The 22,344-nt window shown below is 45.1% G+C and overlaps 1 pseudogene; it reads right to left on the bottom strand.

The window, feature by feature from the left end:
- Positions 1-1,987: 1,987 nt before the first annotated feature.
- Positions 1,988-22,344, bottom strand: part of LOC120977560 — a 140,854-nt pseudogene continuing 120,497 nt past the window's right edge.

The raw sequence follows: 22,344 nt of genomic DNA, 5'->3' as shown, positions 1-22,344 counted from the left end.
GCCACGGATCACGGACACGGATGCCAATCTTGTGTGCATCCGTGTTATTTCACGGACCCATTGACTTGAATGGGTCCGTGAACCGTTGTCCGTCAAAAAAATAGGACAGGTCATATTTTTTGGACGGACAGGATACACGGATCACGGTCTCGGCTGCAAAACGGTGCATTTTCCGATTTTTCCACGGACCCATTGAAAGTCAATGGGTCCGCGAAAAAAAACTGAAATCGGCACAACGGCCACGGATGCACACAACGGTCGTGTGCATGAGGCCTTATTCAGTTATATGCATCGCAACTGAAATCAAGTGAAAATATTAATGTAGCAACTAACGTTACACATCTGCAAATGAGCTGGTATCTGGCTAAGTATTAAGCCAATTAATTTTGATCAATACTACATAAAACAAAAATATACATTACCCAAGGGTCAAGTGATGTGCAGAGTCTTGCAAATCTTTCTCCGGAGATCTCCCTTTCTTTCTTTTTTTTTTTTTTTTCTTTCTGCCCTCCTTTTTTTTTTTTCTCTTTTTGGTATCAGGTTTCTTAACCCAAAACTTATCAGATGAAGACATCCTCCTAGTTTGGAACTTTCCAATTTTCCAATCATTGTTGGATGGGTGTCTGCATTGATAAGGAGCGTGACATCATAATACTACCCAGAATGCACTTTTGCTACTGGTGTGGCAATAACTGCTCATTTCTAGGTGGCACTGTTGTATAAGCTATAAGCATCATACTATTAAGGGTTAACTCATACATGCCTGATATTTTCAATACTACACACCTCTGACATCTGGAGGCCTTGTCTTAGAGCCGAGGGATAAACTTTGATACATGAATGTATACTTTGAGGAAGATCCAGACAATTGTCACAGTGTGGAATTCATGTTCAGATAAGAAATACAATGAAACCTCTAAATCTGCCGGTGTCGTGCATCTGAAGGCAATCGTCTATGCTGTGAAGATACGAGATGTGCAGCACCTGAAACTATGGATACTGAAAGCCTGTGCTAGCATTTCTCCTGCGGTGTTGCTATCAGTGTGTGAAGAGTGGGAGAAGAGGGTTGCATTGACAATCCAACACAATGGGCAGCACATTGAACACATTTTATAAGTGGTCAGAAACTTGTAAATAACTCATGAAATAATAAAGTTATGTTAAAACCAAGCACACCATTGTTTTTCTTGTGAAATCCCCAATTAGTTTGATGTGTCACATGACCCTCTTCCTACTGAAAAAACAAAAGTTGGATTCAAAATGGCCAACTTCAAAATGGCCGCCATGGTCACCACCCATCTTGAAAAGTTTCCCCCCTCTCATATACTAATGTGCCACAAACAGGAAGTTAATATCACCAACCATTCCCATTTTATTAAGGTGTATCCATATAAATGGCCCACCCTGTACAATATATTGTTACAATAACAATAGCTTTTTGAACGGCACAGTAATCTTCCCATGGTCTTACTTCGGCCTACATGAAAATCCATACAAAACAGTGAACATAAATTAACATTGCTCTTAAAGGCAATGAATACCCATTATAATTAAAATAAGTAGATGTAACTGTTTACACTCATGAAAAGGCACAACAACACTGTCATTCTACTCTTTTTTCTTTACTCTTAGAGTTTCAAACTTGGCTTCTGGCACTTTTTTCAGAATATGTTTTTATACGATCGACAGGCTCTCCCTTTGGATTCTCTGGCTCTCGCACATGCTCATGCCCATTCTTTGACTGCTGCAGCTCTTGACTGAACTGTTCACACAGTTCTTCCCAGTCATGGTCGTGTCCAGACACTTTCTCCTTTGCTTAGCAGAGGTCTTTCAGCAGAACATACTTGTCGCTGCTCGCTCCTTTTAAACGCATCTGGTTCACTTTTTTCTTCTTTTCAGCAGGTGTTTTCTCAGATTTGGCAGCAGTTTCAGAGTCCTTTGCCTCTTCAGTGGCTTTTTCCACTTCGGCCGACTCTCCTTCAGCCTCTTATTTGTGCTCTACAGCATCTAAGGATTTCTCCCACTCCAACTCATTGGCCTTAGCTACTTTAGCCTTTGTCTCTTTGGAGTCTCCATTCTCTTTGATAGCCTTCTCATCCTTCTCGGACAAGGCATCATATACCTGCACTCTTAATTCCTCCTTTTCTTTCTCATCGAGGTTGGAGGCAAAGGGGATATTGGGGTCCCTATCAGACTCTTTATCTTCCTCTTCTGGCATTCCCTCCAGAGGGTCACCCGGGACATTGTTCACCCTTTGTGCAAGCTCCAGGAGAGCCATCCCACAGTAGTAGACAGCATCTGCATATTGGTCGTCCATCTCACTGTACTTCACCCCAAGAAGGCTGCTGACTTCCTGGTAGGCCATGATGGCGGAGGGGATGTCTTTCATGACCAGGACCCAGTTGCTCACTGCAATGAGTCTCCTGGCCTGAGCATCCACATCAGCCCTTTCAACTTGTTCAGCAGAAACTTCTTCCATCTTCTCTGTCTCGGCCGGCACCGCAGGGCCACCATCTTCAGACCTATTCTCAACAGGTCCTGGCTTGGACTTCTTGGCCTTTTCTACCTGGCACTTCAACTGTTTCATACAAACATTATTTTATTCTGCCTGGTCTTTATACTGTTCAGCATTTGCGCCTTTCATCTTCCAGTTGCATGAGCACATCCTTCAGCTTTTTCTCTGAGCAACAGACTTGTTTATTTGCAGCCTGTCTTTCTTTTGTTTCAGTATCAAGCTGTTCCTCCAGTTGTACGATCCTTGCTTCCAAGGCCATGATGGATGCTTTGAATTTGGTTTCCATAGAGTCTTCCAATTCTTGCAATTTAGTTTTTAACTCCTTTTTTTGTTGCTCCAATTGCTGACGGGCATTCTCATTCTTCTGAGCATTACTACGTTTGGCCTTCAGATCAGCATTCATCTGGTCAATCTGGAGAGTAGCCTTTCTCAGTTTGTTGTTGGCCAGTTCAGTATAACCCTGTTCGGCCTGCGTTTTGGCCTGCTCTGCCGTAGCACTCTCCTCCTGCATATGGATCATCTCCACCTCCAGATGTCACCCCCAGTTCTGTGAGAAGGTCTGTTAGACGTTCTTCTCTACCTCTTGCATGACGTTATTTGTTTTGGTTTCACTTTGTCATCTCCTTTCCTTCTCCCAGCTGTCACCTATTTACACTAATTGTCTCCCTTTACATTCCCTCCCATACTGCCTCACTTTGCGGTTTATACTACTTCCTAGATTGTGTTCACTGCTGGAGGCTGCTCCTGCTGATTCCTCAGATAAGTCTTTTTCCTTTATTTGTGTTTCCTTGCTGGCTTAATTCTAGGTGACCCTGACTCCGTCCGTATTAAGTGCAGGGAGCCGGTGGTCGTGTCCCCTCACTATTATAGGGTTTTCAGGTGTCACACAGTCTAGGTACGAGGGCATGCAATTGTCTACCATAAAGACCTTTGCATAGGCATAGCAGTCAGGGAGAGCTCTAGGGGTTTTATAGGGCTCACCCATATGCTCCTTAGTTTAAGTTTATTTTTATTTTCTTTAGACTGACTTAAAATATCATCCCTGGATGCTCTAGTGTCTTCCAACTCTGTCTGGTAAGCCTTCATTTGCTCCTGCAACTTTCTTGTTTATTTGTTATATCTCCACTCTTGACTAATATACCAGGTTCTATTTATTACTTGTAATTGTCAACCGTTACCGTCCGTTTCTGTTCCATGTGCCTTATGTATCTCCTGACCACCATGGATCTATTTTAATTATGTGATTTTATGATAATTGTATAATAAAGATTTATTGAGTTACTTATTCCCTGGCTGTTGCTTTTTGGTGATTAAGAAATATACAGTTGACAAAACTGCTTCAAACTGCACTTAAAAAAAATCAATTGACTTCTCGTACTTGTAATTCCAACTTCATCATCCACAATTACACTTACCTAAAGAATTATTAGGAACACCATACTAATACGGTGTTGGACCCCCTTTTGCTTTCAGAACGGCCTTAATTCTACGTGGCATTGATTCAACAAGGTGCTGGTAGCATTCTTTAGAAATGTTGGCCCATATTGATAGGATAGCATCTTGCAGTTGATGGAGATTTGAGGGATGCACATCCAGGGCACGAAGCTCCCGTTCCACCACATCCCAAAGATGCTCTATTAAGTTGAGATCTGGTGACTGTGGGGGCCATTTTAGTACAGTGAACTCATTGTCATGTTCAAGAAACCAATTTGAAATGATTCGAGCTTTGTGACATGGTGCATTATCCTGCTGGAAGTAGCCATCAGAGGATGGGTACATGGTGGTCATGAAGGGATGGACATGGTCAGAAACAATGCTCAGGTAGCCCGTGGCATTTAAACGATGCCCAATTGGCACTAAGGGGCCTAAAGTGTGCCCAGAAAACATCCCCCACACCATTACACCACCACCACCAGCCTGCACAGTGGTAACAAGGCATGATGGATACATGTTCTCATTCTGTTTACGCCAAATTCGGACTCTACCCTTTGAATGTCTCAACAGAAATCGAGACTCATCAGACCAGGCAACATTTTTCCAGTCTTCAACAGTCCAATTTTGGTGAGCTCATGCAAATTGTAGCCTCTTTTTCCTATTTGTAGTGGAGATGAGTGGTACCCGGTGGGGTCTTCTGCTGTTGTAGCCCATCCGCCTCAAGGTTGTGCGTGTTGTGGCTTCACAAATGCTTTGCTGCATACCTCGGTTGTAACGAGTGGTTATTTCAGTCAACGTTGCTCTTCTATCAGCTTGAATAAGTCGGCCCATTCTCCTCTGACCTCTAGCATCCACAAGGCATTTTTGCCCACAGGACTGCCGCATACTGGATGTTTTTCCCTTTTCACACCATTCTTTGTAAACCCTAGAAATGGTTGTGCGTGAAAATCCCAGTAACTGAGCAGATTGTGAAATACTCAGACCGGCCCGTCTGGCACCAACAACCATGCCACGCTCAAAATTGCTTAAATCACCTTTCTTTCCCATTCTGACATTCAGTTTGGAGTTCAGGAGATTGTCTTGACCAGGACCACACCCCTAAATGCATTGAAGCAACTGCCATGTGATTGGTTGACTAGATAATTGCATTAATGAAAAATAGAACAGGTGTTCCTAATAATTCTTTAGGTGAGTGTATATGGAATTGCTTTCCTAATTTATTCACTTCAAACCATTACTCATTTTCATTTATATTTTGCATGTAGTTAATGCAAACTATGAAACCAAGAAGTGTTTGTATAGGCAGATCATCAATAGTTTTGATAAGCTTCATTAATTTAACATACTGGAGTTAAAATGGTTGTGCAGCGATATGTGATAACCAATCTTCAGATTATCTGATTGGCCGGGGTCCCAGCAATTTGAAGAAGAGGCGGTGCCCCTGTTCATTACACCACACGTCTTCTCCAGTGGAGCAGTGGCGTAGTGTAATTACAAGCACTCACTCTATTCAAGTGAATGCAGTGAGTATTCGTTACTACAATGCACTTCCGAGATGAATTGCATTGTAATGAAGAGAAAGCGGCACTCACAAAGCGCCACCTCCTCTTCAAACAGTTGATCAGTAGTGATGGATGAACATCGGCCGGGAAGTTTTCGCTATCAAATGTTCGTGAACCGCGCATTCGAGGTGGGAAAACCTGAAAAACCTTTAGGTCATATTTGCAGCCACCAAATACTTACTAGAAGTGCACAAATAGTCCCACAACAATGACAGTGACATACCAGAGGGGATCATTGGCAAAAAAATCCCACAAAAAATATGTATTTTAATCAGGGGCCATTTTTATTTGTCTTAAAGGGAAACTCTCAAAAATGTGCCCTGCTGGAGCCTAGAAATTTTTTATCTTAGGCCACGGGAGTACAGGCCCCAAAAATAAGGCATTCACCTGACAGAAAAAAACTTGTTATTATGTTGCTGGAGGTACATTGGGCGGGCAATGGCAAAAATTTTTACTGGAGGACACTGGAGTACAGGCCCCAAAAATTAGGCATTCACCTGACAGAAAATAACTTGTTATTATGTTGCTGGAGGTACATTAGGCGGGCACCGGCTAAAAATTTTACTGTAGGCCCCTGGAGTATAGGCCCCAAAAATTAGGCATTCATCTGACAGAAAATAACTTGCGATTATGTGGCTGGAGGTATAATAGGCAGTCACCGGCTAAAAATTTTACAATAGGCTAGTACAGGCCCCAAAAATTAGGCATTCACCTGACAGAAAAAAACTTGTGATAATGTAGCTGGAGGTACATTAGGCAGTAACCGGCTAAAAATGTTACTGTAGGCCAGTACATGCCCCAAAAATCAGGCATTCACCTGACAGAAAAGAACTAGTGATTAGGTGTCTGGAGGTACATTAGGCGGTCACTTTATACAAATTTTACTGTAGGCCACTGGAGTAGAGGCCCCAAAAATTAGGAATTCACCTGACAGAAAAGGCCTTGTATGCCGCTGTATATACATAAGACAAGGACCTTTCTTTGTTTTTGTGGTGGCAGATATGTGAGGGCTGGCATGAGGAAATTCAATTACACGTGGTCATCACAGGTGCTGAATTCCTCCGAGATCCATGCCTCATTCATTTTTAGAAATGTGAGGTAGTCCACACTGTCGTGAGCTAGGCGAGTGCACTTATCGGTCAAGATCCCCCCTGCTGCGCTGAACTTCCTTTCGGACAGGACACTCGACGAGGGGCAAGCCAAGAGTTCCATGGCAAATTGTGCCAGCTCTGGCCATAGGTCAAGTCTGCACACCCAGTAGTCCAGGAGTTCCTCGCTTCTCAGAGCATCCACATCGGCATTTAACCCGATGTAGACGACACCTGTCGGTCTAGTTGTTCCCTGAAATTGGATCCAGAGGGCAGCTGTCGATGGGTTGTCTACAAGAATGATCTCATATCTGAAATGACCAACACATCTTCAAACCGCCCTCTTCTTGCATGCGCGGTAGGATTGGTACTCGCACCTGTTATGGGTGGAAATTCCTCGGTCAGCACCCGCAACAGCATAATGCAGCATCTCTCGGAGCAAGGCCTAGAAATTCTGCATTCCGCCAGCCCTCTGTGATGCTGGTAACATGTCCGCCATTTTGTGTTTGTACCGGGGGTCTAAGTACGTTGCCACCCAGTACTGGTCCTTGCCTTTTATGCTTTTTATACAGGGGTCCCTCTTCAAACACTGGAGTATGAAGGCCCACATTTGCACTAAATTGGAAGCGGTAAAGGGCCCTGGCTCCTGTTCATTGCCCAGGAGAATGTTGTCCTCGGTCTACTGTACCCAGCCACGGACAACACCAGGGATCCCCGAAAACCATAGACAAAAGGAGGATGAGAGAGATGCTGCTAAACCCCAACAGTCCTGCTGCACTCTGGCTTGGAGGAATCAGCACACGGCCCGGCAGGCTCCGTTACTGCAGTGTTCTGCTCCAGACTCAATGTGCCCTATATGGAAACTGAGAGCAGACCGGTGCGGGCGGCGTGTGGAGCTAAATTTGTACTAATTTATTGTCGGCTTTACAAAGTTAAAATATCTTTGAAAACAAAACTATTTCAACGGAAAATATTGCATTTTGTATGCATGGGAGCACATTCCTGCTCTAGACGAAGAACCTGCTGCTGTCAGAGGTGTCTAAGTTTATTTGTGGTGTTGCCACAGTCTGGTGGGGGCCCATTCCTGGGAACAAATTCCTGCTGCAAAAAAACTGCTGCTGTCTGTCCTGATCATGCTGAGTTATGTAAACAGTAGCTTGGGTGCAAGCTGCAGTTGTTGAGCCTCGTCCCTGGAAGTAGGGTTCCTACCCCGTTAAATGTAGATCAAAAACTCCAGTGACATAAGTAGGTATTCTTGATTAGTGAATTTTATTAGTTATGCGGCTTAGACGTGACGTTTTGTTCTACAATGCCTACAATAAAGTACAAACAGAAAAATATATACAATGAAGGACAGTATTCCATATCATGACAAACATGGTGTTATACCGCTAAGTATGGAGTGAGAAATATAATTTAGATCCGTAATATGATCCGCGGAAATCAATGCATTTCTATTAAATACAATAGGTAGTATGTACATAAAACAATGAAGTAAATGTATCATGGCAGAAATCAATTTAAATTAAACATGTAATCACATGCGGGCCGAGGTCCACAGTAACAATGATAGTATATAATCTTGTGATGAAAAGGACGTGGATAATGCTGTACCAAAGCAAATGCTGTGCAACCTTGGTTAAGGCATCCCAGTTAAACGACTACCGTGGAACAGAAGGACTATAGAATACTGGAAGGGGAGAACAAACCATGAATGGCAAGCAAAGATTCATAGAGTTAAAAGAGAGACATTTAGGATATGGGCTACTAGCCTACCTGGTGCCGCTCTGTAAGAAGGTTAGAATGTGTTGAGTAAGTGATGGCTAGATCTCTAATGTGTGCTGCCGCACGACAGGAGGATGCCATGCTTTGTCGCTATGGCCGGCGTCTTAGAAAGCGTGCTCGTCTATCTGGGGACCCCAAGTGTGTATGCGCCGGGTGCTTGCGTTCCAAAATGTGTGCCATCCCTCAATTTGAGGCCTATAGTGTGGAAGGCATCTTGCCGAAATGGTAGTCTCGCGAGATTACGCTTTTGTGATGTGCTCTTTGAATGTGCCCCCAACTATACATATAAAGGAATATTCAGAGCCAGTGAGGTGGCTAAAATATGGGGGAAATGAATATAGACAATATCAAAAATAAAGCGAGAGCAACGTGAGCATCTATAAAGGGGAGAGCGTATGGAAAAATACAAAACTGAAACAATGAAAAAAATAAAAAAATTAAGAACTAAAAAATGAAAAAATGAGAACTCAAGAAAAATATGGAAATTAAATGGAGAAAAATCGAGAAAAAAGTAGCGAAAAAAAAGAGATAACATTTGCACAAATCTGAATGAAAGGGAAAAAAAGGGAAAAAAGGGAAAAAAAGGGAAAAAAAGGAAAAAAATTGAAAAAAGGGAAAAAAGAGGTGAGTGGCTACAAGGGAAAAGAGGGAAAGGTAAAGAATGAAAGGGGGGAAGGGGGAATGCAAATGGAGATACAAGAGAATGAAAGGGATGATGGTGAACACAGATGAAATGGAATAGTATAATACCAAAAGGATACAGAGTTTACAGTGGCACCAGGGTTGAAGCCATTTTATGTGATCTGCAATAAATGAAAACCAAAATTTGTGTTAAGTGAAATAACCAGGTTGCAACAGTAACTCAGGTAGAACAGAAACACCAATGTATTAGGTGAGACTGTGAATTTCGTAACTCTCTATTCATCCCCTTAGGTTCCAGGCTATCTAATCTGTGTATCCAGAATGCCTCTCTGGTCTTCAGTATTTTTTTTATGGTGGGGGCACATTCCTGGGAACACATTCCTGCTGCAAAGAACCTGCTGCTGTCTGTCCTGATCATGCTGAGTTATGTGTAAGCCTTATACTACACCATTACCTTTACCTGCTGCTGTCTGTCCTGGTCTTGCTGAGTTATATGCAGGCCTTATACTCCACAGTTACCATTACCCCCTGCTGCTGCTGTCTGTCCTGATCCTGGTGAGTTTGCCATGGACTAAATGGGTCTTACTGCAACCTTATCGTTTAAAATTACATGAAAACATAACAGTATTAAAAGAGTACGCATATGTTTTAACTGCAAAAACTGTTTATTCAAAACTTGGAGCCAAACATACCTCTATGGCAACTTTTTAAGTAGCGTGTGCAGGTCACACAACTTCTGCATCTGATTTAGTTCCAGCGCATCAAACTGCTGCACCTTCAGTGCAAGCTTCCGCTGCTGCTCATGAATCTCTTTCACTTTCTTTGCCGCTCCTGGATCTCCTGCATGTTTTTTTTTTTCTTCTCCTGCTGCATCTTGTTCAGGAGTGTTTTAAATTTACTGAGTACTGTATTGTTAGGGAACAAAAATGAAAATTACTTGCAATTCAGATTAAGAGGCATTTAGTGCATTGTGTGTAGTATATGTTTAAGCACTGCCAATTTACATCTCAATTCGCTATTTAATTATATTTATGCTAATTATATAGTTGGTTAGTTAGTGATAATTAGTGATAGTTAAGTAGAGTATTATGTTATTTATTTGGTTAGTTAATGGTTTTTATGTAGATTACAGAGTTAGTGTCCAGTGTTTATTACTGTACTTTGTGTTGTCCCCTCATTGTTGGCCGATTTAGCCCCTTCCCGACCAGCGCCGTCTGGTGGAGACGGAGAGTTTTAAAAGCCTTATGGCGGTGGCTGTCCCACAGTACGTCGTGCCCAGCCGTCACTACTTTTCCAGGTGAGCCATCTTTTCCCTGCACAACCAAGTGGGGGACAAAATCAGGTGTGCACTGCACAACGCCACCTGTGGCAAGGTCCACCTAACTACGGATACGTTGTTCAGTATGCACGGCCAGGGACGTTAAATCTCCCTAACAGCACACTGGGTAATTGCAGTGGTGGCTGGGCCTGAGATGCATAGCAGTTTGGCGCATGTTCTTCCACCAACTAGGATTGCAGGGAGTTTCTATTTGCCTCCTAATGCTTCCTCCTCCTTCTCTGCTTCCTCATCCTCTACCGTCTCCTCATCCGGTCAGTGTAACAACTTCACCACCAACTTCAGCATAGCCAGGGGTAAACGACAGCAGGCAGTTTTGAAACTTATCTGTTTGGGGGACAAACCCCACACCGCTCAGGAGCTATGGATGGGCATGGAACAACAGACCGATGAGTGGTTGGTGACAATGAGCCTCAAGCCCGGCCTGATGATGTGCGATAATGGGCGAAATCTCGTAGCAGCTCTGGGCCTAGCCGGTTTTATGCACATCCCTTGCCTGGTTCACGTGCTCAATTTGGTGGTGCAGAAATTCCTGAAATATTACCCCAATATGTCAGAGCTGCTGCAGAAAGTGCGGGCCATATGTGCGCGCTTTCGGCATTCTCAACCTGCTGCTGCTCACCTGTCAGCGCTGCAGCGTAACTTCGGCCTTCCCGCTCACCGCCTCATATGCGAGGTTCCCACAAGGTGGAACTCCACCTTGCACATGCTGGCCAGACTGTGCGAGCAGCAGCAGGCGATAGTGGAGTTTCAACTGCCGCACGCATGAGTGAGTTGCAATGAGCAGGACACTGGGTCAGTGGGAATGCTATGCAGTGGGTCAGTTTATATATGTATAAGTTCGAGATGCCAGTTGCAGCTTACACAGGTACTGTAGTAGGGCCCTTTAAGATGTAATAACTCACGTACCAGGTGATGAATGCCAGAGGGGGATAATGTCTCTGTGTAGTGTCAACGGTGTCTCCTACCTGTAGTACAGCTGGACTCCTGTATCCCAGCTCACATGCAACAAAATGAGTGCTGTTAATAGGAGTAATTAAGGAATGATGGAAATCCACACAGATAATAGGGTCCAACTTGTCTTTACTTGGTGGTATGATATGCAGCTTTGATCCATACAAGTTACAGCTTTAGTCTAGAGTCCCAGCAGGTTTTGGCAATATGTGGCAGGAATTTATATGTATTCTGCATCTGATCATACGCCTATTAAAATCTGGCAGGTATCTATCTTCTGCTCTGTCTGTGGTCTGCTTGGTTTGGGTCTGACTAGCTGAAGAGGCACTTATCTTCTCTTTATCTTTGGATCTTTACTTACAGGACTGCTCACAGGGTATGATGGAGGCTTCCTGGAGATCTGATAGTTCTGTGAAGGGCTGCTTTCTTTGTCCACCAGCTGAGGTAAGGTACTCAGGCTGGGAAGGTTGATCTTGGGCCTCAGGGAGGCTTGAATCCTTGGTTGAGGTCCCTGTTTCTGGGAGCTCCTACTAACACAGCCTACCCCAACAGGGGGTGGCTCACACACTGCTCTAACTTCCTTCTCCTCCTCATAAAGCATGGAATGGGACATGCCACTTCTGCTCATCTAGGGGAGACTAGACTGGAATGGACTGTTCCAGGCTAGATACTAACTCTGACCTGCTGCATACTGCTGCCACCTGCTGGTGTACATGGAAATTACAGCAAATACATAATACAGGCCTGGAAAGTACATATGATGAAAATGCACAGTTAAACTACACAAGATGATAAAACACATTTACATTAACATTATGAAGCATGGGAAAAGAAGTTTAGTGACATACTTCAGGATGTTACAGAGTCGCTTTGCGGAACAGCACCACTTCACCACCAATGAGTGGGCCTCCATGCAAGACCTGTGTGCCTTGTTGCGCTGTTTTGAGTGCTCCACTAATATGGCCAGTGCCGATGATGCCATTCACAGCTTTACTATCCCACTTCTATGCCTCCTTGAAAAAACACTTCGGGCGATGATGGAAGAGGATGTGGCACAGGAGGAGAAGGAAGAGGGATCATTTACAAGAGATTCAGGCCAGTCATTCACGAGTGGCTCCGAGGGTGGGTTCCTGCACCAACATATGCCAGGTACACAATTGTCCATCCAGGGCACAGTTCTGGAGGATGACAAGGTGGAGGATGAGGAGATGGAGGAGGAGGAACCATGTTAACAGCAGGGTGGCACCCAAACCAGCTCATGGGCATCACTGGTGCGTGGCTGAGGCGATACAGAGGACACAGACGATACACCTCCCACAGAGGACAGCTTGTCATTGCCTCTGGGCAGCCTGGCACACATGAGCGATTACATGCTGCAGTGTCTCCGCAATGACCGCCGAGTTGGCCACATTCTAACTTGTGCTAATTACTGGGTGGCCACGCTGCTGGATCCCTGTTACAAGGACAATGTATCGTCCTTAATTCCGTCACTAGAGCGTGATCGTAAGATGCGCGAGTACAAGTGCATGCTGGTAGACGCATTGCTGATGGCATTCCCACCTGACAGCAGGGGCACAGTGGAAGCACAAGGCGAAGGCTGAGGAGGAGGAAGAGATCACCAACGCAGCTGGGGCTCTGCCAGCACCTCAAAAGGCAGGGTTATCATGGCCGAAATGTGGAAAAGCATTGTCAGCACGCCACAGCAACCATCACCACTAGCTGATATGGAACGTCTTAGCAGGAGGCAGCATTTCACCAACATGGTGGAGCAATGTATATGTGCACACGCCTACACGTACTGACTGATGGGTCTGTCCCCTTCAACTTCTGGGTCTCCAAATTGGGCACATGGCCTGAGCTTGCCCTTTACGCCTTGGAGGTGCTGGCCTGCCCTGCAGACAGTATATTGTCTGAACGTGTGTTTAGCACGGCAGGGGGCGTTATAACAGGCAAGCGCAGTCGCCTGTCCACAGCCAATGTGGACAAGCTCACGTTCATTAAAATGAACCTGGAAGGGATTCCACAGGACTTGTCCATACCTTGAGCAGAATAGACATATATACCTGCCTCATCCAGCCATTGTTATACTCCAGCGCACTTTCTCTTTGTTTTATTTTTTATATTTCCCAATGTTTTGGTGTGTACCCTAATAAAATAAAAAAAATAAAAATTAGAAAAAAAATGAAATAAATAAAAAACAAATACCATGGTTGGCTACCTCCTCCTCCTCCACCGCCGCTTCCACCTACACCGCCACATCCACCGCCTCTTCAAGCTCCTACTCCATATGGACCTCTACCTTCTAGATCAAGATTATTATTATTTTTTATTTCATATTTTATGTTATTTTAAGTTATTTTACTATCCACATTTGTTTGCTGAGCACTTGCAATGCTCTTAAGCACATTTTGCTGCCTTTTGCAGTGAAATATAATTAGTAAATACAACTTTTTTTTTGCCATAAAGTACCTTTGCGGTCTGTGCTATATTTGTGTTGGTGAAAGAAAATCTGTTAAATCCATCTGCTTCATTGTTGGTGAAATATTTTTTTTTTATTTGCCCAGAAAATAGCTGTGCTGCATTTGTGACAGCCAGGCAAATAAATACACTAAATTCCTCTGTTGGATTGTGGGGTGACATATTTACAGTTTGGTCTTTCAACTAACCCTGCGGCCTGCACTGCATATGTGACAGCCAGGCCAATAAATTCAACAAATCCATCTGTTTGCGTGTGGGGTGACATTCCCATGGTTATCAGGCCAGTCATTCACAAGTGGCTCGGATGTTGGGTTCCTGCACCAACATAGGCTAGGTACACAATTGTACAGGCACGGGCACATGTGCAATACAACATTTTTACACCCCTGACACAAAAAGATAATTTATCTGTATGTTCAATCTGTGGCTGACCTGACCTTCCTACAGCGATTTTTTGGTGGCCGCAATGGAACATTTAAAATAAATACTAATAATTTAATACTTAATTAGTCTGTTAGTTCGGTGGGCGACAAAACATTTTTTTGTGAAGTACACCTGCACCTGCATATGTGCCAGGGACAATAATATAGTTAATCAGTTTCTGAGTTCAGGGGTTGACATATTTGCATATTTGGCTGTGATATACCCCTGCTCTACATAGTGGACAGAAAAATAAATTTCGCTAATTCATCTGTTACATTGTTGGGTGACATTAACCAATTTTTGTTATATACCCCTGCTCTACATAGCGGACAGGGAAATAAATTTCACAAATGCGTCTGTTACATTGTTGGGTGACAAATTCCCATCTTTTGCACTAGAAATTACATTTGCGACCTATGCTGCATTTATGACAGTCTAATAAAACCATTAAATACTGATGTTACATTGCTGTTTGACAAATTCACATTTTTTTGGACAGTGAAGTATTTGCATTAAATTCAACTGTCACACTGTTGTTTGACCTCAAGAAATTCTTTATCTTTATGACACCGGCACAGCCTTACTGTCAGTGTACTTAATTGTTGACTATTGGCGGTTACATTGTCACCTGACATAAACCATCTGTTAGTTTCCTGGGTGAATGCAAAAAATGAGGAGAGCGTCAAATAAGGGACGTGGCCCTGGTCGTGGCGCTGCTGGTGTTGGTGGAGCTCCTGTTGCAGGTAGAGGACGTGGTCGATCTGTGCAAGCTCCACGCCCAAGTGAAACACCTTCCTCAGGTGCGAGTAGGTGACAGAACCTTCAGCGTTATTTGGTAGGCCCAAATGCGGCTCTACGAATGGTGAGGCCAGAACAAGTACAGGCGATAGTAGATTGGGTGGCTGACAGTGCCTCCAGTTCCTTCACATTTTCTTCCACCCAGTCCCCTGCTGAAAGCTCAGAGTTGGCACCTAATGCCCATGGCCATCAGTCTTTCAACTCACCCCCTTGCAAATCAGGCAAGCAGTCTGAGCCCCAAGTCATGCAGCAGTCTCTTATGCTTTTTGATAACTCTGCTTGCTGGCAGCGTTTCCGTGGGCCATCCACATAGCCCTGCCCCAGAAGTGGAAGAGATTGAGTGCACTGATGCCCAACCACTAATGTTTCAGGATGAGGACATGGGAAGACCACCGCAGCACGTCTCTGATGATGACGAAACACAGGTACCAACTGCTGCGGCTTTCTGTAGTCTGCAGACTGACAAGGAGGGCAGGGGTAAAGAGTGGGTGGAAGATGATGTGGAGGATGATGAGGTACTAGACCCCGCATGGAATAAAGAACATGCAAGTGACGCGTGCAGTTTGGAGGAAGAGGCGGTGGTCGCACAGAGGCACCAGCACAGCAAAAGAGGGAGCAGGGTGCAAAAGCGTCTGTTACATTCTCAGGTGACATTTTACCATTATTGCCGTATACAAACCCCTGCTCTGCATAGATGACAGGGACCTAATTTTTCTAAAATCGTCTGCTCCATTGGTTGGTGACATGAACCCAGTTTTGCCGTGAATAAACCACTGCTCTGCATAGGTGACAAGGACCTAAATTTCTAAAGTTCGTATGTTACATTAATGATTGACATTAACCCATTTTTGCTGGTGAAAAACCCCTGCTCTGCATCGCTGACAGGGAACTAAATTTTGCAAAAACGTCTGTTACTGATCGGAAGATGCGTGACTACAAGTGCACGCTGGTCGACACGCTGCTGATGGCATTCCCACCTGACAGCGTGGGCTCAGTGGAAGCACAAGGCAAAGGCTGAGGAGGAGGAAGAGGTCGCCAACGCAGCTGAGGCACCTCAGAAGGCAGGGTTAGCATGGCCAAAATGTGGAAAGTTTTGTCAGCACGCCACAACAACCAGCACCACCAGCTGATATAAAACGTCTTTGCAGGAGGCAGCATTTCAGCAACATGGTGGAGCAGTATGTGTGCACACGTCTACACGTACTGACTGATGGGTCTGCCCCCTTCAACTTCTGGGTCTCCAAATTGGGCACATGGCCTGAGCTTGCCCTTTACGTCTTGGAGGTGCTGGCCTGCCCTGCAGCCAGTATATTGTCTGAACGTGTGTTTAGCACGGCAGGGGGGGGGTTATCACAGACAAGCGCAGCCGCCTGGCCACAGCCAACGTGGACAAGCTCTCATTAAAATGAACCAGGCATGGATCCCACGGGACCTGTCCGTACCTCGTGCAGAATAGACATGTATACCGGCCTCACCCAGCCATTGTTGTACTCCAGCGCACTTTCTCTTTGTTTTATTTTTTATATTTCCCAATGTTTTGGGGTCTACCCAAATTTAAACAAAAAATAAATAAAAAATAAATAAAAAATAAAAAAATAAAAATAAAAAACAAAACAAAAAAAAACTGTGTTGGCTACCTCCTCCTCCTCCTCCACCGCCGCTTCCACCTACACCGCCACATCCGCCGCCTCCTCAACCTCCTACTCCATATGGACCTCCTCATCCTAGATCAAGATTATATATTTTTATTTTTTTGTATTTTATGTTATTTTAAGTCATTTCCCTATCCACATTAGTTTGCAGAGCACTTGCCATGCTCTTAACCACATTTTGCTGCCTTTTGCAGCCCTCTAGCACTTATGACTTTTTTAGAGCCATTTTAGTGCTCCAAAGTTCGGGTCCCTATTGACTTTAACCCCTTAAGGACCTAGGACGTACCGGTACGCCCTATTTCCCGAGTCCTTAAGGACCTAGGACGTACCGGTACGCCCTATTTCCCGAGTCCTTAAGGACCGAGGACGTACCGGTACGTCCTGACTTAAAATCGGAACTCCGGCGCCGCAGGGGTTAATCGGAACGGGATTTCGGCTGAAATCATTCAGCCGGCATCCCGTAACAATGCAGGGGGGGGTCATTTGACCCCCCCGTATCGGCGATCGCAGAAAACCGCAGGTCAATTCAGACCTGCGGTTTTCTGCGTTTCCGGTCCATTCGGGTGTCCTGTGACCCGATGAACCGGAAAAAGACTGCGATCGGTGGCGTAATTATACACCACCTATCGCAGTCCGAGGATTTGGAGAGGCGGTGCTGGCCCTGGTGCTGAATGCCGCTGTCCAGGGTGCTGATTGGTGCAGGGGAGAGAGGCGCGAGATTCAAACTTCCTGCGCTCCTCTCTCCCCTCCTCTTCCTGTCCAGCACCCTGACCGTGCAGCACCGTCCAGAACGAGCTCCTGTGTCCCCCTAATCAGCATCCATCACCCTCCTGCACCCATCGCCACCCAGGTAGGTTAGGGTCAGTGAGGGAGAGGCACCGTTAGGCAGGGAAAGAAGGGAAAAGTAAGTTAGAAAAAAAAAAAAAAAAGTACTTTTATTCCAAACTTCCAAACTTCCATCTAACCCTAACCCAGACCCCTCCTGCCACTTGCCCCCCCCCCCCCCCCCCACCAGCCACTTCCCCCCCCCCCACCTGCCTCCCCCCCCCCACCCACCCCCCACCAGCACCCCCCACCCCCCACTCACCACCACTTTTTTTTTTCTGCGTGCGCTGACTGGCCGGCACTTTTTAGCGTCCGTCCACTGTTAGCGCATCGCCCGCCCCACCACCCCACCGACCGCTGATCAGCGTTGTACCGCTGATCAGCAAGTTTTAACTTTTTTTTTTTCTAACACTTGCCCATTTTTTTGCCTGGACTTTTTAGTACGCGAACACCCGTTGCCCCCACACACACGCACATATAATAAAGTTTGCCACACACGCACACCTACACGCACACACACCCATGGCCCACCGGATGTTCTCGGCCGAGGAGGCATACGCCCAGATTGCCTCCGACTCTGAGAGCCCCAGTGAGGATGAGGATGACCCCACATTCCTTTTGTCATCCGCATCCTCCTCATCATCATCTGATGACGATGAGCCACCAAGGCGGCGGAGACGCCGCCAGGCGGAGCCAGGGGCCCCACATGCTAGGGATCCTGTGGCCCACCCTAGTACGAGCCGCCCTGGGGTTCGTACTGGTTTCCCGGCCCACCAAATAAGTCCACCGGAGCCCCCTGCCGATGAACTTAGCTGGTGTCCCCCAGTGGACTTTGAGCCTGAGATTCCGGATTTTGCTGGCAATCCTGGAATCCAGATTCCCACAGTGGGGTTTACTGAAATAGACTATTTTAGTTTTTTTTTCAGTAACTCACTGGTGAATTTGATGGTGGAGCAGACGAATCTGTACGCCCAACAGTTCGTCGCTCAAAACCCAGGCTCAGTTTTGGCTAGACCCGGTGGCTGGACGCCGGTCAGTGCAGCCGAAATGAGGACATTTTGGGGCCTCGTGCTGCATATGGGTCTAGTCCAAAAACCCAGTGTCAGGCAATACTGGAGTGGGGACGTCCTATACCAGACCCCACTGTACAGTATGGTCATGATACGTCACCGGTTTGAGGCCATCCGGAAATGTCTGCATTATTCCGATAATGCAGCATGTCCCCCCCGAAGTGATCCTGCCTATGACCGGCTGTATAAGATACGGCCGGTCATCGATCACTTTGGGGCCACATTTCAGCAGGCCTACGTACCTGGAAGGGAGGTCGCGGTTGATGAGTCTCTCGTTGCGTTCAAGGGGAGACTCAGTTTCCGCCAATACATTCCCACAAAGCGGGCGAGGTATGGCGTGAAGCTATACAAAATTTGTGAGAGTGCCTCAGGGTACACTTACAAATTTCGTGTGTACGAGGGGCGAGATTCCCGTATTGAACCCCCAGAATGTCCCCCCACTCTGGGTGTTAGCGGGAAACTCGTGTGGGACCTTATGTACCCACTGCTGGATAATGGTTACCACTTGTACGTGGATAACTTTTATACCAGCATTCCCTTGTTCAGGTCCCTTGCCGCCAGATCCACGTTCGCTTGTGGGACCGTGCGGAAAAATCAACGCGGCCTCCCTGCCTACCCCCTCCAGGTACCTATCCCCAGGGGTGAGACCCGTGCCCTTACCAGTGGAAACCTGTTGCTGGTCAGGTATAAGGACAAGAGGGATGTCCTTATGCTGTCCACAATCCACGGTAACGGCACCACCCCTGTCCCTGTGCGAGGTACCGCGGCAACGGTCCTCAAGCCCGATTGTATCGTCGACTACAATCGGTATATGGGAAGAGTTGATCTCTCTGATCAAGTCCTCACGCCATATAACGCCATGCGCAAAACCCGGGCATGGTACAAAAAAGTTGCGGTCTACTTGGTACAGGTTGCCATGTACAACTCTTTTGTACTATCCCGAAGCGCTGGCAGCACAGGGACATTCCTCCAGTTCTATGAGGCAGTCCTCAAAGACCTGATCTTTTCGGACCGGGAAAGAGCAGGCCGGAGTACCTCGGGAATTGGAGGCGCCCGGATCGTCCCTGGCCAACACTTTCCAGGTGTGGTCCCCCATACTGGAAAGAAGGGACGAACCCAAAAAAAGTGCAGAGTGTGTCACAAGAGGGGGATACGGAAGGACACCACTACTCAATGTGACACTTGCCCCGATCATCCGGGCCTCTGCATTATCAATTGCTTCAGGGAGTATCACACTTCCATGGAGTACTAAATTTTTATAATCCTCAACAGTCCACTAGAGAACATAAAACACTATGGCTCTCAGACTTTGGAGACACGGAAACAATTTTTCTTTCCCCAAAAAATATTAGTTTTAGAGCAGGCATCCTCAAACTGCGGCCCTCCAGATGTTGTAAAACTATAACTCCCAGCATGCCCAGACAACCTACAGCCATCAGCAGGGCATGGTGGGAATTGTAGTTTTACAATATCTGGAGGGCCGCAGTTTTAGGATGCCTGCTTAGTGTCTCCAAAGTCTGAGAGCCATACATATTGGGCATCGTCGCGTGCGTAAAAGTCGTCGCTATAAAAATAACTTTTGACCAAACGCCTCGGATGAACGGTGTTAAAAATATAAAATAAAAACTGTGCCAAAACACCAATTTTTGGGCAAAATTTCAATTTGAATCCATTTTGCCGGTAATAAAGCAAGGGTTAACAGCCAAACAAAACTAAATATTTATTGCCCCGATTCTGTAGTTTGCAGAAACACCCCATATGTGGTCGTAAATGGCTATATAGCCGCACGGCAGGGCATAGAACGAAGGGAACTCCATATGGTTTCTGGAAGGCAGATTTTGATGGACAGTTTTTTTTTTTACACCATGTCCCATTAGAAGCCCCCCCTGATGTAGCCTAGACTAGAAACTCCAAAAAAGTGACCCCATCTAAGAAACTACACCCCTCAAGGTATTCAAAAGTTACTTTACAAACTATGTTAACCCTTTAGGTGTTCCACAAAACCAAATAGTGAATGTAGAAACAATTTTAGAATTACATTTTTTTGTTACATTGCCTCAAAAAAGACTAATATAGAGCAACCAAAAATCAAATTTACCCCAAAAATAGTCCCAAAACAACAACCACCTTATCCCGTAGTTTCCTAGATGGGGTCACTTTTATGGAGTTTCTACTCTAGGGGTGCATCAGGGGGCTTGAAAGGGTACATGGTGTCAATAAACCAGTCCAGCAAAATCTGCCTTCCAAAAATGACGTTCCCCTTCTTCTATGTCCTGCCGTTTAGCCAAATAGTAGTTTACGACCACATATGGGGTGTTTTTGCAAACTACAGAATCAGGGCAACCCATTTTGAGTGTTGTTTGGCAGTTAACCCTTGTTTTACTCCTGGAAAAAATTGATTATATTGGAAAATTTTCCAAAAAATAGAAATTTCAAAATTGTTTCTCCATCTGCCATTAACTCTTGTGGAACACCTAAAGGGTTAACAAAGTTTGTAAACCCAGTTTTGAATACCTTGAGGGGTGTACTTTCTTAGATGGAGTCACTTTTTTGAAATTTCTATTCTAGGGGTGCAACAGGGGGCTTCAAATGGGACATGGTATAAACAAAACCAGTCCTGCCAAATCTGCCTTCCAAAACCCATATGGTGTTCCCCTCCTTCTATGTGCTACCGTTCGGCCAAACAGTAGTTTACGACCACATATGGGGTGTTTTTGCAAACTACAGAATCAGGGCAACCCATTTTGAGTGTTGTTTGGCAGTTAACCCTTGTTTTACTCCTGGAAAAAATTGATTATATTGGAAAATTTTCCAAAAAATAGAAATTTCAAAATTGTTTCTCCATCTGCCATTAACTCTTGTGGAACACCTAAAGGGTTAACAAAGTTTGTAAACCCAGTTTTGAATACCTTGAGGGGTGTACTTTCTTAGATGGAGTCACTTTTTTGAAATTTCTATTCTAGGGGTGCAACAGGGGGCTTCAAATGGGACATGGTATAAACAAAACCAGTCCTGCCAAATCTGCCTTCCAAAACCCATATGGTGTTCCCCTCCTTCTATGTGCTACAGTTCGGCCAAACAGTAGTTTACAACCACATATGGGGTGTTTATGAAAACTACAGAATCAGGGCAACCCATTTTGAGTGTTGTTTGGCAGTTAACCCTTGTTTTACTCCTGGAAAAAATTGATTATATTGGAAAATTTTCCAAAAAATAGAAATTTCAAAATTGTTTCTCCATCTGCCATTAACTCTTGTGGAACACCTAAAGGGTTAACAAAGTTTGTAAACCCAGTTTTGAATACCTTGAGGGGTGTACTTTCTTAGATGGAGTCACTTTTTTGAAATTTCTATTCTAGGGGTGCAACAGGGGGCTTCAAATGGGACATGGTATAAACAAAACCAGTCCTGCCAAATCTGCCTTCCAAAACCCATATGGTGTTCCCCTCCTTCTATGTGCTACCGTTCGGCCAAACAGTAGTTTACGACCACATATGGGGTGTTTTTGCAAACTACAGAATCAGGGCAACCCATTTTGAGTGTTGTTTGGCAGTTAACCCTTGTTTTACTCCTGGAAAAAATTGATTATATTGGAAAATTTTCAAAAAAATAGAAATTTCAAAATTGTTTCTCCATCTGCCATTAACTCTTGTGGAACACCTAAAGGGTTAACAAAGTTTGTAAACCCAGTTTTGAATACCTTGAGGGGTGTACTTTCTTAGATGGAGTCACTTTTTTGAAATTTCTATTCTAGGGGTGCAACAGGGGGCTTCAAATGGGACA

The sequence above is a fragment of the Bufo bufo genome, chromosome 1, assembly GCF_905171765.1.
Source record: "Bufo bufo chromosome 1, aBufBuf1.1, whole genome shotgun sequence".
In the NCBI taxonomy this organism is placed as follows: Eukaryota; Metazoa; Chordata; class Amphibia; order Anura; family Bufonidae; genus Bufo; species Bufo bufo.
This window is presented reverse-complemented; position numbering and strand designations above follow the sequence as displayed.